Source organism: Ambystoma mexicanum, chromosome 5p (assembly GCF_040938575.1).
Source record: "Ambystoma mexicanum isolate Mex_15411 chromosome 5p, UKY_AmexF1_1, whole genome shotgun sequence".
Classification (NCBI taxonomy): Eukaryota; Metazoa; Chordata; class Amphibia; order Caudata; family Ambystomatidae; genus Ambystoma; species Ambystoma mexicanum.
In genome coordinates, this window is record NC_090930.1 from 793,450,009 (window position 1) to 793,465,492 (window position 15,484).

Here is a 15,484-nt window from a genome sequence, read left to right on the forward strand (position 1 = left end):
GACTAAATATCTTAGAAAAATGTATCTCCATCACAAATGGATTAGAAAAAGTATTAACTCTATCTAAACTGCAGAGTAATCCTAAAACGTAACCTTGACATATAACATGTTTTAGTCAATGGAGAAATTGGTACAGTTGTTGGCTTCCAAACATATCCACATGACAACAATATTCAGTTTGTAAATGTCTACTTTGACAAACTTGCACAAGTTAAAAAAATAGGCCACACAATAGCACGTTACCTTCTTTTCAAAGACATGCACATATGCAGAGAACAATTCTCTCTATCTCTTGTATATGCTGTCACTATTCACACATCGCAAGGTCTAACCCTAGATCACGCATGAAATGACATTGGCAGTACATTCTTCAAAGAATGTATGTGTTACGTACCAATGTCACATTTCCGTACACTCAATGGTCTATTCTTAGTTAACTTTGATAAAAACAAATTCAACTCTTTCATTCCTTGCATTATACAATACAACAGTCTACATGCACTGTACACCCCATCTAGATATGTACCCTGTACCTCAACAACAAAATCTTTAAAAATAAAAATAATACAAACAAAACCTATAGCAGTTCTCCCACCAATACCGCTAAAAAAACAATGAACAGCTGCTGCTTCATCAAATAATACAACCGCAAAACTCTCTAGTCCAAAAACAACTGCACATTCATCAGAAGACGGAGACAAATGTCTCTTCTCAAAAAACAACTGCAGGCCCATGAAAGCATACAGAAGCACAACTCTATTGTACATTTAAATTCAGCAACAGAACTGGAGTAAATTGCCATGCAAATATAACAATCAATCTACTATTCCAATTAACACCAATTGTTCATAACATTTACTTACACGGCTCAGACCAGTTGTCTTTGCAAATGCTCATCTTTCATTGAAATGCCTCAAATAATCCTGACAGCGCTTACAGTGTCTCAGGTTTAAGGCAAGAATTGGACTACTGTACAGGAATGGTAAAATTCACCATAAACACACAGGAAGATACACAAGAATTCCTAATGTATTTACTACAAGTAGAAACCAAAAACATCCCTATAAATGATATATTCCAGATTTCATACATGTAGAAACATACATGCACTCTCTGCAACCATACTTCACAAGAGCACATCCCTAATGAACAATTTGTGTATGTATCCACACCAAATTGGGAATCCATTCCATTTCACCAGCTTCTGGAGAATACAAATCATGGCATATTGTGCCCCGTTTTTTATTTTTTATTTAAAGCATTCAGCGTACAAAAAATACAAGCCTTTGCTTATGTACAAGTTTTCCCTCCTCCCCATGCACAAGCCAAACCTCTCCTATTTCTTCTTTCTTAGTTCTATGTTGGTTTCAATCCAGGTTTAGCTATGTGTTTTAGACATTCCTTGTTAATAATCGTGGCCTTAATTCCCTTCCAGTCTCTTTAGCATAGATTCCAGGAAAATACCCAAGCCTTTGATGGTTTTCTTACTCACATCATATAGAGCTGACCACCATAAGTCAGGGTCCAGATCACATGATGGTGACAGTATTGGTAGTAATAAACAACCCCTTTCAGATCTAAGTTCAGGGCAAAACAGCATTAAGTGTCGAGACGATTCTTCTTCTTGTTTGCATAGTCTGCATTATTTTTCCTTTGCCAGGCCATATCTGAACAGGTTGATCTTTGTTCTTAAAATGTTCAGACGAAAGCGCATTATTAAGTCTCTATGATTCCGATTGGCGCTTTTTTCTAGGTATCCAGGCAATAACTGTGGGCATCTAGTTATCTTATCTGATAAAGTATGATAGTTCGAAGCTACTCTCGCACACTCTGTTTCTGCCCAATCAATTGATAGTAAGAGTAATTTTACCCTCTTTGGGTGTTTCAGAAGGGCTTCTGTCGTAACTTTTAAGTTTTGCAACAGCTCATTACATTTCGCTTTCCATTCCTCCAGTGGCCAAAGGGGCATTTTTCCTGCTTCCTTATTCAATATTTGATATTGAGGTGGACAATTTTCCAGAGTTATTTTTCTGTAGGTGGCCAATGTTTTCCAGACGATTCGGACTTGCATTGAGTACAATCCCAGTTCATGTCGAATAATACTTATCGGAACACATATGGGAATTTTCAGCAATTTACGCCAGAATCTGGCTTCAAGTTTATCCCATGTTTCCCAAGGGATTCTCAGGGCCGTTTCGCCAGCATATGTTACAGTGGGGATGACTTTTGCATTATAAAATTCCACAATCGGGCGCATGGAAAATTTACAAAACTTTCTTTTCAATATTAATGCCTGTGATGTTAGTTGATCCATTTTCCTCTGCAAATGCTCAATCCACGGTTGGTCACTCCAGTTGGCACTTACAATTGCTCCCAGATATTTTGTATTTTGAACTGTTGTTATCGGGTCATTCTCTATATGCCATCTAAAAGATTTTTTACTTGCAGGACCTGCTTTTTTAATTATCATTATGACTGATTTTTCTGGATTGATTTTTTGTTTGATTTCTTTTAGATGTATGTTTAGAGCTTCCAGTTATTTCTGTAGACCCATTTGAGTTTTGTCCATCACTATGAGATCGTCAGCATATAAGAGATGACCAATTTTCATTTCTCCTATTTTCGGCAAGCATGCTCTTGGTGGTTCCAAGCAGTCCTTTACTTCTAAAATATAGAAGTTATAGAGTATGGACGCTAGTGGGCATCCCTGTTTTAGCCCACAATTTGTTGCTATTGCCTTTGTTAGCTTTCCCTTTTGGTCCAGTCTCACTTGCATCAATGTATTTGTGTGGAGAGTTTTGATGGCTTCTATCAGGTCTGGTGGACAACCTTTTTCTTTCATTTTGGCCCAGAGAATTTGGCGGTCTACTCTATCAAAAGCTGCCGCCATATTTATTGAGGCAATAAACAGTTTTTGATTTTCACGAATGGTCTTTGCTTTTAGAAGGTTGAGAATTAGAAGGTTTAGACTGCAGTCTACATTTTTTTACAAAACCCGCTTGTCTATGATCGAAGTTGCCAGATCTTTGTATCCATTCCTTTAATCTTTTTAAGAGTATGCCAGCAAAGAGTTTGCCTAAAACGTCCAGCAAGGATATTGGACGATAGTTCTCCGGACATGCTCTGTCTCCTTTTTTATGGATCGCAATAGTAATTGATGTTGTCCAGGATTCTGGGAAATGACCCATTTTTACTATTCGTGTAAAGAGTACAAAGCACATGTGTGCCCATACCTCTGGAGCTTGCTTTAAGATTTCATTTGTGAGGCCATCTGGCCCTGGGGCTCACAATCTGCTTGCTTTTGTGATCAGTACCAAGATTTCACTTAAATTGAATTTGATGCCCCAACCTTTTTCCTTTCTGGCATCTTGAGGCAGTAGATCTGTTGCTGGCTCGCGATTATATTTTTCTTGAAAGTATTGTTCCCACGTTGTTTCATGTATAGGGTTAAGTTGTTCCTCACTTTGGTGATTTCCTTTTTGATTTAGCAGTGTCCATAGATATTTTGCATTTTTATTTCGAATCGCCATTAGCATATGTTCAGAGTCTTTTTGAAATAATAGAGCTCTATGGGATTTAACCCAATTTCGATAACCTTTTTTCAATTCTTTTCTTTTTGTTTCCATATCATCATAGGCAATATTCTGTTTTTTTAAGGCTCTTAAATCTCTAGCCAGCTGTCGTTTTTTTCCCGCTATATCAGTATTGAAACAATGCGCCCTAATTTTTGTGGTTCTTGTATTTGTTTCGGTGGTCACTTTAAAGATTCTGAGGCAAGATTCATACTCTACGTCTTTTCCTGTTGAGGTTGCCCATTTGTTTATTGAATTTGTTAGCATGGGAATCATTTGTGTTATTAATCTCAGTCTGTTTCGCCCCTCATTGACACTAACTTCAGGGGGCCAAGTATTCCTTGGTACCACATCCCTTTTATGCTCTATTGCTGGGTCTGAGCATGTAAGGATTAGGATTTTATGATCACTACTTTTTGTTGGTATGATTTTTAGGGAGAATATTCTGCCAAAAATGTCTTGGTCAACAAAAAAGTAGTCTAGTGTTGCGCATGAATTATGCGATGACCATGTGGGTTGTCCTTCTAGATTTCCTTGGACATTACCATTTACTTGCAAGAGATCACGATTCTCCATTTCCATCTGCCATTCTCTTGCTCTTGATTGTTTTTGTCGATTGTGACTGGACGAATTTGGCTGTGGATTTTTGATTTTTCCACAGGAGATGTTTAGATCACCACACAGGATTAATGCCAGGTTATCATATTCTGACCTCAATTGGTCGATGTGATTAGTTAGTAATTCTAAGAATATTTGGCCATCCTTTGCTTTTGCATTCCAGTATAGGTTACAAATGATTGATGTGTTTTTTTTCTTTTTGTGTGTCACTTCCTTTTGGATCCTGTTGCATGATTATTATTTGTATCAATGGTGAGGGGTGGATCGTGCAAATTACATTTCCACCAAATGTATTCTTTATGATAACTAATAAGCCTGCTGAAGGTCTGCCTTTTTTATCTTTAAGAGCTTTATTCAAGTAACAAGTTGTTCCATGTATGTATGGCTGTTCCTGAAGCCAGCACTCTTGAATGCAGATAATATCTGCAGTTAGAATTTCTTTATTTAACTTTTCAATCAAATGATGAAAGCCTCTTGTGTTCCAGGAAGCAAAGCTTGTTGATCCTCGTAGCCTTAATCCTTCGGTCTAATATTTTTTTCATTAGTTTTTGTGTTCAATGTTTCCGCTAACCAGCCCCATGATTATTCTGTATCGATTTTAGTTACAATGGGACGGTCATTATTTGGTTGATGGACCAGATTCACTTTCTCATTTCCTTTGATTTTCATACGTAGAGCATATGGGCCCCGTAATACTGTTGGTGAGAAACGTATAGGTCTGTAATCCACTTCCTCTTCACTTTGATTCTCACAAGCATTTTTTTGTTCTTCAAGGTTTATTTTCTTGATTGTGTCCTTTTTTATTTCCTTTTGTCTCTGTTGTGGACATTTTGTTTTAACATCAAAACCCAAAACCCGGAGATCATCTGCAGCTAGCCATATTGAGTTCATAACGGCCTTTGAGTTAAAGTGTATACAGATTCTATCCAAATCTTCTTCATTTGGAAATTTCACGATTCGGATGTCTTTTGGTTCAATCACTCTCAATTGAGGCACGTTATGCAAGAGTTTCATTAGGTTTGATCTATTTAGGATCAGGCCATCCTGTGCTCTTAGGACTCTCTCCATTCTTAATTTAAAAGTATTGTTCTGATTGCCGTGAGGCTCAGAATTGTTCCTATCGCTTCTTCTGTCCTTCTTCTCGTCGCGATTGTTCCTGTTTTGCATTCCTGAGCTCTTAGGATCTTGTGTGCGCCATCTTTCTCGGTCTTGATCTGATTGTTTGATCATGTCTTTAAGCACCTGGCGTTGCTTTTTTTCCAAGTCCTTTTTTGTTGCAATCTGCATTCTTTTTTCTTGCAGAGTTCGGAAGGTCCAGGCTGGAACTTCAAGGCATTCTGGAGCGTTGTTTTTATTGCTCACGGGCTCTTCACATTCCTCCGTTGACTCTTGCAAGCTGTCATCCTCATAAACAGATAAGAGTAACAAAGACTCTTGACCATAGGACTCATTTATGGAGCTTTCTAATGTACTCTCTAGTTCCACGTCTTTAATGTATTCTCGTACTTGTTTCTTTGTTTGACATACGTCATCCTTTTTTTTAATTAGTGGTGCTTGTTGGGTGGACTTCGTTATCTCTTTTCCTATAGGCTTTAAGTTTCTAATGAACTGCCGTGTTTATTTGATTTTTCCACGGCATCTCTTGATCTTTTGTATAACTTTTCCGAAGTTTCGTTTGGTTTTTCCACCTTGTCTGGTCTGTTTGGTTCTTTTAGATTTTCAATGTTGAATAATGGATAAGTACCATTAGGCTGGTTTTCGGAGTCATTGTTAGGAGTAGCCTGTATCAGTTGGCTGTTTATCAAGGACACTCCCTGTTTTCCCTCTGTTCTCTGAGTGCCAGGTGCCAGTGCTCGACTGACTATAGGTTCAGTCTTTCTTATGTTTTCTGTTTCAGTTTTTTTACTCCGGTCAACCATCACATTTACCTTTCTTTGTTCCTCACTTGGCCTTGACTCTATGTCCTTTATTTCTGTTGAGGTACTTTTATCCTTATGTTGGACATTGTTTTTGTAGCTCTCTTTTTTAAGTAAGTTGATAGTATCACTGAAACAGTGCAAAAACGCTCTCTTGTCTTCCCGAGCTTCCTCAATTAACTCGATTAGCCTCTTAACTATAACATTTTCCGACTCTTTTTCATGGATCCTTCTTTCTTGTTCAACCTCAACGTGTTTTTCTACACATGTTAGCTTGGACTGGATTTGAGCCAATAGATTAGATTGATATCTGTTTTCGTGAAGTGCCTCATATAACTTCAAGTATGGTGCAAGTGCTATGGTCATCATAGATCCTACTGCAGCTTGCAAGTTTGCACAAATATCAGTAATTGGCCAAGGGTTGTGTAACGGAACTTGTTCTCTTCCAAGATGTTTTTCTTTAATTTCGGCCGAAATGCGGCCCGGCACAGTTTCGTCCTCGTCTTCCAGCTGCAAGTCCACAGTCAGGGTACTGCTTAGTTCCTGCGGGACATCTTCCTTTGCTTTTTGTGAATGCACAGTTAGCTCCCCTCGCTGTTCTGAAGTTGTTTTTTCCTTTGAAACCTCTTCGATACTTATAACTCTTGTTTTTCTATTTTCGTTTTTTTTCCTTTTTACCGGGACCATGTTTGCACTAGATTTATTTGCATCCACGTCTTCAAAGAATCTTTTTACTCGCGGTATCTGCAGAGTTGAAGTACTTCTTGGTTCCTTAAAAGACAGCTTCTGAGATTCTTCCAGTTATTCTGAATGTTTTTGTTGAGGAATGATTACAATTGTTGCAGGGACATTTGTATTTCCAATGCTTGCTATAGTCGTAGCATCCTTTGGTGGGTTGCTGTTACCGCTTTTGTCTGGTTCTATCTGTACATTGTGGGAGCTTAATTGCTCACATCGGCCAGACGCTAGCAGAAGGTCATGATCTGACATTTCCATTTCGTTTAGTTGTTGTTTGACATCCATGATCCCAGTTGCCAGACTCATGTCTTTCTGTAAAGTAGGTAAGTCTTTCTTTTTGAAGTGCCATCTGATTGTTCTTATCCCTGAAAGGGACTTTGCACGCGGTCTAAATTTCTGAGTGGAGAGTGGTTTCGGAAGGTCACCAGCCCCATTTGATGGATTATTTGTTATTTTTGTTTTTTCTTATGTCAAAGTTTTTTGTGTATTAGCTTGTGAATGTCCCTTTTCAATATCACACATTGGATCTTTATTGTGGGAGGATAAAGTATTTGGTTTGTCGTTTTCGCTAGATTTCTGTGCATTTTGTTTTGTAAGGGAAGTCTTTGTATTTGGGGCTTGTGAACTTTCCATACCATCCAAGATGCCTACTGCTTCAATACTCTCATAGAGTATGCTTGGTATAAAAGTTTTTGGGGCCTTGTTTTTTAGTTTGTTTTTGCTGATTATTTTTTTTTTTGTTAAAAAAGAAGCTTCTTCCTGTGGCAGGCAGAAAGCATCCTTATTTGCCACATTTATAGCGGACGCCGCTTCCCTCCAAGGAAGCGAGTCACCCGCCTGCAGTGGCTTCCCCAACATACATGCCGGCTCCAGAGTTCCGCCTGACCCACTCGACGAGACTCCGGCGTCGTGCGCATGCGCAGCTCCACTGCTCGCATGCGCATCGCAGCCGTCTCCGTCGCAGCCCGCGGCGAGCTCCTGCCAAGCGGAGACCCGCACCGTGGCGGACTGCGGAGCACGTCCACCGCAGGTAAGACATTTTCTGGGAATGTGGGAGAATGGAGGGACAGCACGGGTGGGTCGGGAAGGGTGGGTCTGTCATTTGGGGGCTCCATGCAGTCATCCGGCCGGAGGGCACATCAACTAGTCCAACATCATCTGACATGCTACTCACTGCCTCTGGTTTATCCCCTGTAGAGCCCCCAACAGCAGGCAATTTCGAGCAGCTACGGGTACGGGGTACCTGTGGAATAGCTGCATTACCAGGGATCAAGGCGGGTGTATGGTCCATGTTTGTCCTTCTGCCTTACACCACGCCGAACACTCGCCAAACACTCTGCAAACGCTCCGCTAGGAGCTGTGGTATCATAGGGGAGGGTCCGCCTCCAGCCTCCCACTGATGATAAAGGAGGTAGTAGAGCCACTCAGGCGCAGGCAGCAGAAAAAGGAGTGGTGGCAAGTCCCAAGTCCAAACACTCGCCAAACACTCCGCCCCGTTTTTGCAATTCTGTCAATCATTCCAGCATAAAAATAAACTTACATAGCCAATATGTGATACTAATGCTTCTAAGGTACAATGCAGATGGTAACAAAAACAACTGTAAGCTCATTAGCTTTACACACGGCCAAGTATCTCTCGGCAAGAAAACCTTCACAACAGTAGGCATAATATACCACACTGGTGCCACAAACACTTTAGGCCACTATACTGCATACATCAAGAAAAGAAGTGGTTGGTTTGAATGTAACAATACTTCTATTACTCCAAAACATATGTTACCAGCAAATCTAACAATATTCCTTCAACCCAAATGTACTCATTAAAGTAAAGTACAATACAAAGTTAGAATATGCCAACTGGTATCTAACTACATCCATAGTACTACAATAGTCATTTTAAAATCCAAAACAGTTAGAAAATGCCAATGGGTATCTAACTACATCCACATTACTACAATAGTAATTTTATAATCAAAAACAATTAGAATATGCCAAGGGGTATCTAACTACACCCACAATACCTTTCATTGGAAAACACTTCAAATATGCCATCACAGTTATTGTTACTACAAAACTTCTTGTTAACTCCAATATAGTTTATTTTAATTTCATTTTATTGTTTTTGCTTGTTAGGCGCTTATACAGGAAGTACATTCTGTTTCAATGCACCCACAGGGCAACAGGGAGGGGACATGGGGCTGAGAAACAGTAAAATACATTAAAAAAATATTCAATACGCTGGGGGGGGGCAGACCTACTATGCCTTGTGAGTGTTCAGAACGTGCAAGTGCAGAAGGGAGCGGAAATGGGGGAGGTGCTGGGGTGTTCGTGGGTGAGCAACAGGTGAAGTGCAATGTCTGGTAAGTGCGAGCCTCCAAGATGGAAGGTGTGCCAAAGCAAGTGCTGAGGATACAACAGAAGCTGGGGGCAATTCAGTGTGGGATGTCAGGGCCCCGAGGATGCATAAGGGCCCTGGTCAACAAACAGGCAACTGTGAGAATAGCAGAGGATAGAAGGTGGAAGGAGGAGGTAAAGAGGAAAGTCTTGAGGAGCTGCTGGAATTTGAGAAAGTCCTGCTCAAGATGAAGAGGGAGGTGGAGGCTGTTCCAAAGAAGGGATTCAGCAGAGGAGAGCAATCAACCTCTTTCCCCCTGTTTAGCTAAATGCTTTACACACAAAGAGTTGGTGCCAGAGGAGCACAGAGATCTAGAGGGGGGATGATTAGTGAGAGAGAATTTCAGATAGAGTGGTCCCAGGCCCCAGTCTGACTTGTGGATGATACAGAGGGATTTGAATTTAATCAGTGAAGCAACTGGGAGCCATTGAAGACTTTTTAGGGCAGTAGAAATGTGATCCTTGGGCTTGAGGCCAACGATAAGTCTTGCCCACCTATTCTGGGTTAACTGGTGGGGTTGCAGAATGGAAGAAGGTAGATTCAGGAGGAGGCTATTGCAATAGTCAAGCCTAGATAGAACCAAGGCTCGGGAAACAGTGAGCTTCTGGGGAAGGTGAGAACAGGAAGAATTCCTTTGAGAAGGAAGAGCTGAATGTGGGACTTCTTGGCAATGTCCTGAGTGTGATAGAGGAAGGAGAGAGAAGAGTCGAAGATGACTCCAAGGATTCTGGCTTCAGTAGAAGGAGAAGGGGGAGAGCCCATGGAGGAAGGCCAGAGTGAAGGAAAGAAGTCGGGAGCAGGGGTCCCAATGGGTAAGATCTTCGTTTTGCTGGAATTGAGGCAGAAATCATTGGAAGTGCCTGAGGTCTGGATGGCAGAAAGACAGTAGGGGATGATGGAAGGTGCAAAAAGGGTCAGCAGGAAGTTTGAAGAAGAGTTGTGTGTCATCTGCATAACACTGGAAGTTGATGGAGAAGGAGGAGATGAGGAGTGCCAGCTGAGTAAGGTAGATGTTAAAGAGCCAAGGTTTGAGGAAAGAGCCCTGGGGGACACTACAGGTGGAGAAGGAAGTAGGAGATAAGAAGGTGCCCAGGATGTCTGGCGAGGAGCGGTCAGTTAGGAAGGTGGTCAGCCAGTCCACTGCCTGTTCCAAGATACCAGGGGTGTCGTGGAGCCTTTATATGAGGATGGAGTGGTTCACCATGTCAGAGGAGGCAGAGGAGAGATCTAGAAGGATGAGGACAGCTTGGGCGTTTGAATCCAGGGATGCAAGCAGTTCTTCACAGGTGTTTCGAAGAGCAGTTTCTGTGCCTCTGCATGCTCGGAATCCAGATGTCGTGAAGACCACCAGCAAGTTCAGTGTGACATTTGAGTATAGAATACACCAACAGGTGTCTATCTACATCCATAATGCCTTTCATTGTAATACACTTCAAATATGCCTCCACAGTTATTGTTAGTACAAAACCTCTTGTAAACTCTAATATAGATAGAATATGCCAACAGGTTTCTAACTATTTTAAACATACCCTAATTACAACACACTTCAAAAAAACATCCTATCACACTTACACTCACATTATAGATCCATGCTACCACACACAAGTATTCTGTAACATGTCCGATCTTTCAAAGTATATCAATGCAAAAACAGTATATATTTACTGTAGTTTTTTTAATCCACTATGGGTTTATTTTCCCAATGACCCAATGAATATTTCATGTCTATACAACAACAGTGTATAGCCATGCTACCAAGAAGCTAGCCACTGGTCACGGCCACCACAATAGAAGTATGTGCAATACAACTACAAATAACAACACTCACCCTGAACCTCCCCACTCCCAATGACATCCGCGGACAGTAAAAATGATGCCGGGCTCACCAGCACATGCACTCACCTATTAAAACAGCTCCCTATCAACTGTGTACCATTCTCCCACCCTTTCCAGACCCTCTTTAGGCCACAAACTAACCCTAAATATGTTTTCCAGACTTCCTGCTCATTGCACTGTCCACGGACTATGGCGGCTGACTGCGGATCCAACATGGCGACAGTTTCAAAAAATCTGATACAGCTCATGTTTTTCAACATTCAAGCAGCGTGCACTTTTGGTGTTCACAGACATCGAGCCACCCCCTGATTGGCCAGGGGTGTCCGCAGACTCTGAATATATATATTGGAAAAGAAAAAGGTACAAAAAGTATCTGGGTCGCACAGATAGGCAGCAAAAGTAACAGGAACACAGGAAAATCTGTTACAGAAGCATCTTTATTCCGAACCTTTGTTTGTGCAGGAGTGCAGCCAACAACGCATATAGTGCCCAACCAGGCTCTTGTTCACACTGAAAAAAAACCAGTACATAGTGAATAGATACCACTAAAACACCACTCTATGGTTCTATGGTTTGCATGTCAATACTGTGATCACAGTTAGAGAATCAGTCATGTTGGAAAGGAGCTTAAATACTCTATGTGAATGCCAAAAATGACAAATACAATAAAGAAAGTGTTCCTTTACATGAGAACAATAACAATAATACATTTAAAATTACAGGATTCATTAGAAAATAACAGTGAAAATAACAAAAATAACAAAAACCGGGATTCCAAGATGGCCGCGATACTGTAAGGACCGCAGCCACCGAACTAACGACCCCCGAGGCCCTGCAAACCACTTTTGCCGACCAGTAAGCCCTCAACAGGCGACAAGAATAGGGCGAATTGGCCTCCGGAGTACTGCGGGGGCACTGAACGACCGCACGCAACCTGAGTCTGGAGAGGCGGGTTCCATTCCCATTTGAAGTGCAGAGGAGTCTGCCTCCCTTCTCTCTGCCACATCTTCTGCCGGCTCCTGACCGGGGTCTGCCCGCCTGCAAGGAGTCACGATCTGGTCTGCTCCGCGGCCATTGTGGGCGTCAGCCTGGGCCTGCGTGGGTACCAGGGGGAGTGCGCCTTGGTACCCAGCGACCCCAGCGACCATAACCAACGGAGGACCAGACCTGCCCAGTTCAGCCGAGGTGCACTGCGAGAGGAGCTGACCTCGCAGTGGACAAGTGCAGGGTCGGGCGGCCCTGCAAGCTACTCACTCCCTACTCGCCCCAGAACGACGGGAAGCAGCGGGCAAACTGAACCACACGGAGGACTGCCCAGAAGGAGTCACAAGCCCCGGAGTGCACCCTCACCACAACAGGCCGGGTCTGAGGCGGAGAGGACGTCGGAAAAATTCACTTGCCAACAGGTACGTGCAGCGGCCCCTCTCTGCTGGCCTACCAGCCTATCCTTCTGAGGATCTATACTGCAGGACATGGCTCCATAAGGTACAGCCCCCACTCTTCGCTGACCCTCTGTGAACGCTGGGGCCCATAGCACCCGATCACTGGACCCCCCAAGGGGACCGGACGCATAAAAAAGAAGGGCTGGGAGAGGTGCGTTAGGTCAATCTCTGAAGATCACCCCAATTGAGCTCGTCCTTCACCGGTGGCACCCCCACGTCTGCCCATCACTCGGGCCCACCTGGACCGGCTGGCCCAGCCTGCGCCCCCCCTCTGGCACTCAACACCCACAATACCAGCGCAGGGGCACTACACCCAAACCAGAACTCCAGGCCACCAGGCACAAGCATCAATCCCTCCTGGCCAGCCAAGCACAGGCACAGGCACTGCAGTCATGGAGGGGCGGGTAAACCGATCTGCACCACTGGGTGCATTTGGGGAGGAGAGGCGTGACCAGGGGGCTGTCCAGACTTCCAGGAGCCCACGAAGAAGCACCCCTACCCTAGACTAGTCTGCCTCGCTTGTCCAGCACAAACATTTGCCTTTGGAAGATACCCCTCCCGCAAGAAGAATTGATATATCGCAAGGGCTCCTCAGGCGAACATCTCCTCAGGGGGCACCAAGGGGGCGATCTCCAGACCACAGGACGTCAAGATACCGATGGAATGTCCAAGAATAAAGCCAAGGACTCCCAGTCCTCCCAGAGACGTCCCAGGGAAGCACAGGAGGGCGCGCTGGCCAAGATATGGGCCAAAGACATGGTGGAACCTCAGGGGACTCGTCCCACTGAATGGTCTACAGGGTATCCCCCAGAGGACAGGGAGGATCTCGAACAACCAGTTACATAATCAGTGCTGAAACATCTTCTGTCCGACATAGTCAACAAGATCACTACAGCCGGCCAAAAGTAAATGGACGCCCTCAGAGAGGACCTAGCTGAAGCCTCCAGGAGATCAAGAGGGATATTAACAAGATAGAGGAAATAGTTGATACGAAAGCGAGGGCGATCCAGGACCTGGCTGAGGACACGAGTAAGACTGACTCCCTTCTGGACACAATGGCGAAGCTACATACAACCTGGAACTCCAGGTGGAAGACTTGGAAAATAGGTCGAGGTGCTCGAATATTCATATTAAAGCTCTTCCCGAGGATCCCAGGAACCAGGATCTGCACCAAGTGGTAAAGGGAATATTTGGTGATCATCTGGGCGCGGCAGGGGCAGTGGACATAGTCTTCGACAGAATACATAGAGTAGGACCAGGAAGACCATAGCCTGGTTCTAGACCAAGAGATGTCCTGGTGGCAATGCACAGTTATGCCCTGAAGGAACAAATGCTCTCGAAAGCACGGAAGGCTGGCCAGATCATGTATAATGGAGCAGAGATAGCACTATATCAGGACCTAGCCCAAGCAACCTTAATCAAGCAGAGAAGAATGGGGCCAGTGCTGACCTACTTAAGGGCTCAAGCTATACGGTACTTATTGGTGCATCCCTTTGGCCTGACATTTGACTGGAAGTGGAAGTCCCGGAAAATCACCACATGCGAACAGGGCATCGCCCTCCTAGGTCTGGAAGAGGAGGCCCCTCTGCCGGCCACCCCATCCTCTACATTGGAATGGTCTACTGCCTGGTCAACAAAATCAAGGAGAAATGACACCCAACCACATCTATGGGGTCCACTGCCAAGGAAGGAACAGGAGGACCAGGATTGACTACAGCACCCATGCGATGGATGACTCGCAGAGGGTGAGGATGGCGGATCAGTTAGAGGATGCCTGGGGAGGCCATAAGAGCATAAGACTGGACAATCATGGCTAAGGTTATACATGAAGACACATAGAGGAGTCTTGGGGGAGCCAGGGAGACTCATAACTTGGAATGGGATCGGAATATCCTGCGTTGGACCAATTGGGGGGGCAACCAGAGGAACGACTCTCGAGGTTCGGATTCGAGGGGCGCTACTGGCCAGTCTTTCCATCCAACCAAGGGGGAGGGTGCAGGGGGAGGTGGGAGGGTGGTTCGAGGGAGCCCAAGCCACAGAAGAAGAGAATCTGAACTAAGGGCCCAGGTGGAAGGGGTGAGCGCCAGGGATGGTACAACTCGAGAGTCCAAAGACAATGCATGACTTCCCGACCCAATATGCCTAGAAGTGGGGAAAGGAAGATCCTCTCCCTTAACGTGAATGGCCTAAACTCTCCAATCAACTGCAAGAAATTAGAGCGCTGTATCAGGAGCGAACAGCCGGACATCATCACGCTGCAACAGACCCACATTCGTTCCCTAGACAGAGGGAGGGTTCAAATATGGGGCACCTCCAGAATACTCCAGGCCACACAATCTGACAAAAAAGCAGGGGTCCTGTGATCCCTGAGGGATGTGTTAGACCTGCATATTACAGGAAAGGACTCAGATGACCAAGGAAGGTATCTAGCGGTATCTCTGGAGGGCAGTGGACAGCCCCTAACGGTGGTGACTCTTTATGCCCCAAACACGGCACAAGATCTCTTTATTCAAACTGCCATAGAAAAACTTGAGAGGTTCGCCAGATTTCCCATCATCCTTACTGGCGATTTCAATATTGCATGGGATCCGGCCAAAGATAGGAGCGCCGTCGTGGCAGGCCCACAGGGGTGACCAATACATGTGCTGAAGGTTAAAATCAGTAACTTGGCCCTAGTCGATGTGTGGAGGGGGATACAAGGAGAGAAAGAGGGGTACACCTTCTACTCCCACGGCCATCGCTCCCACTCAAGAATTGATTACATCTTGCTCTCAGCCACCCTCCTGGGAAAGGCCCTAGACATCTCCATCGGCACTACTATACTGTCTGATCATGCCCCCTTAACCATAACCTTGAAAAGCGAAGGGGAGACCCCCGGGGCTGTGGAAATGGTGCTAACCGACACCCATTTTCAAAGACCACCTACTTGTCCGGGAGGTTGAGCAGGAAATAGAACGCTTCTTCGTG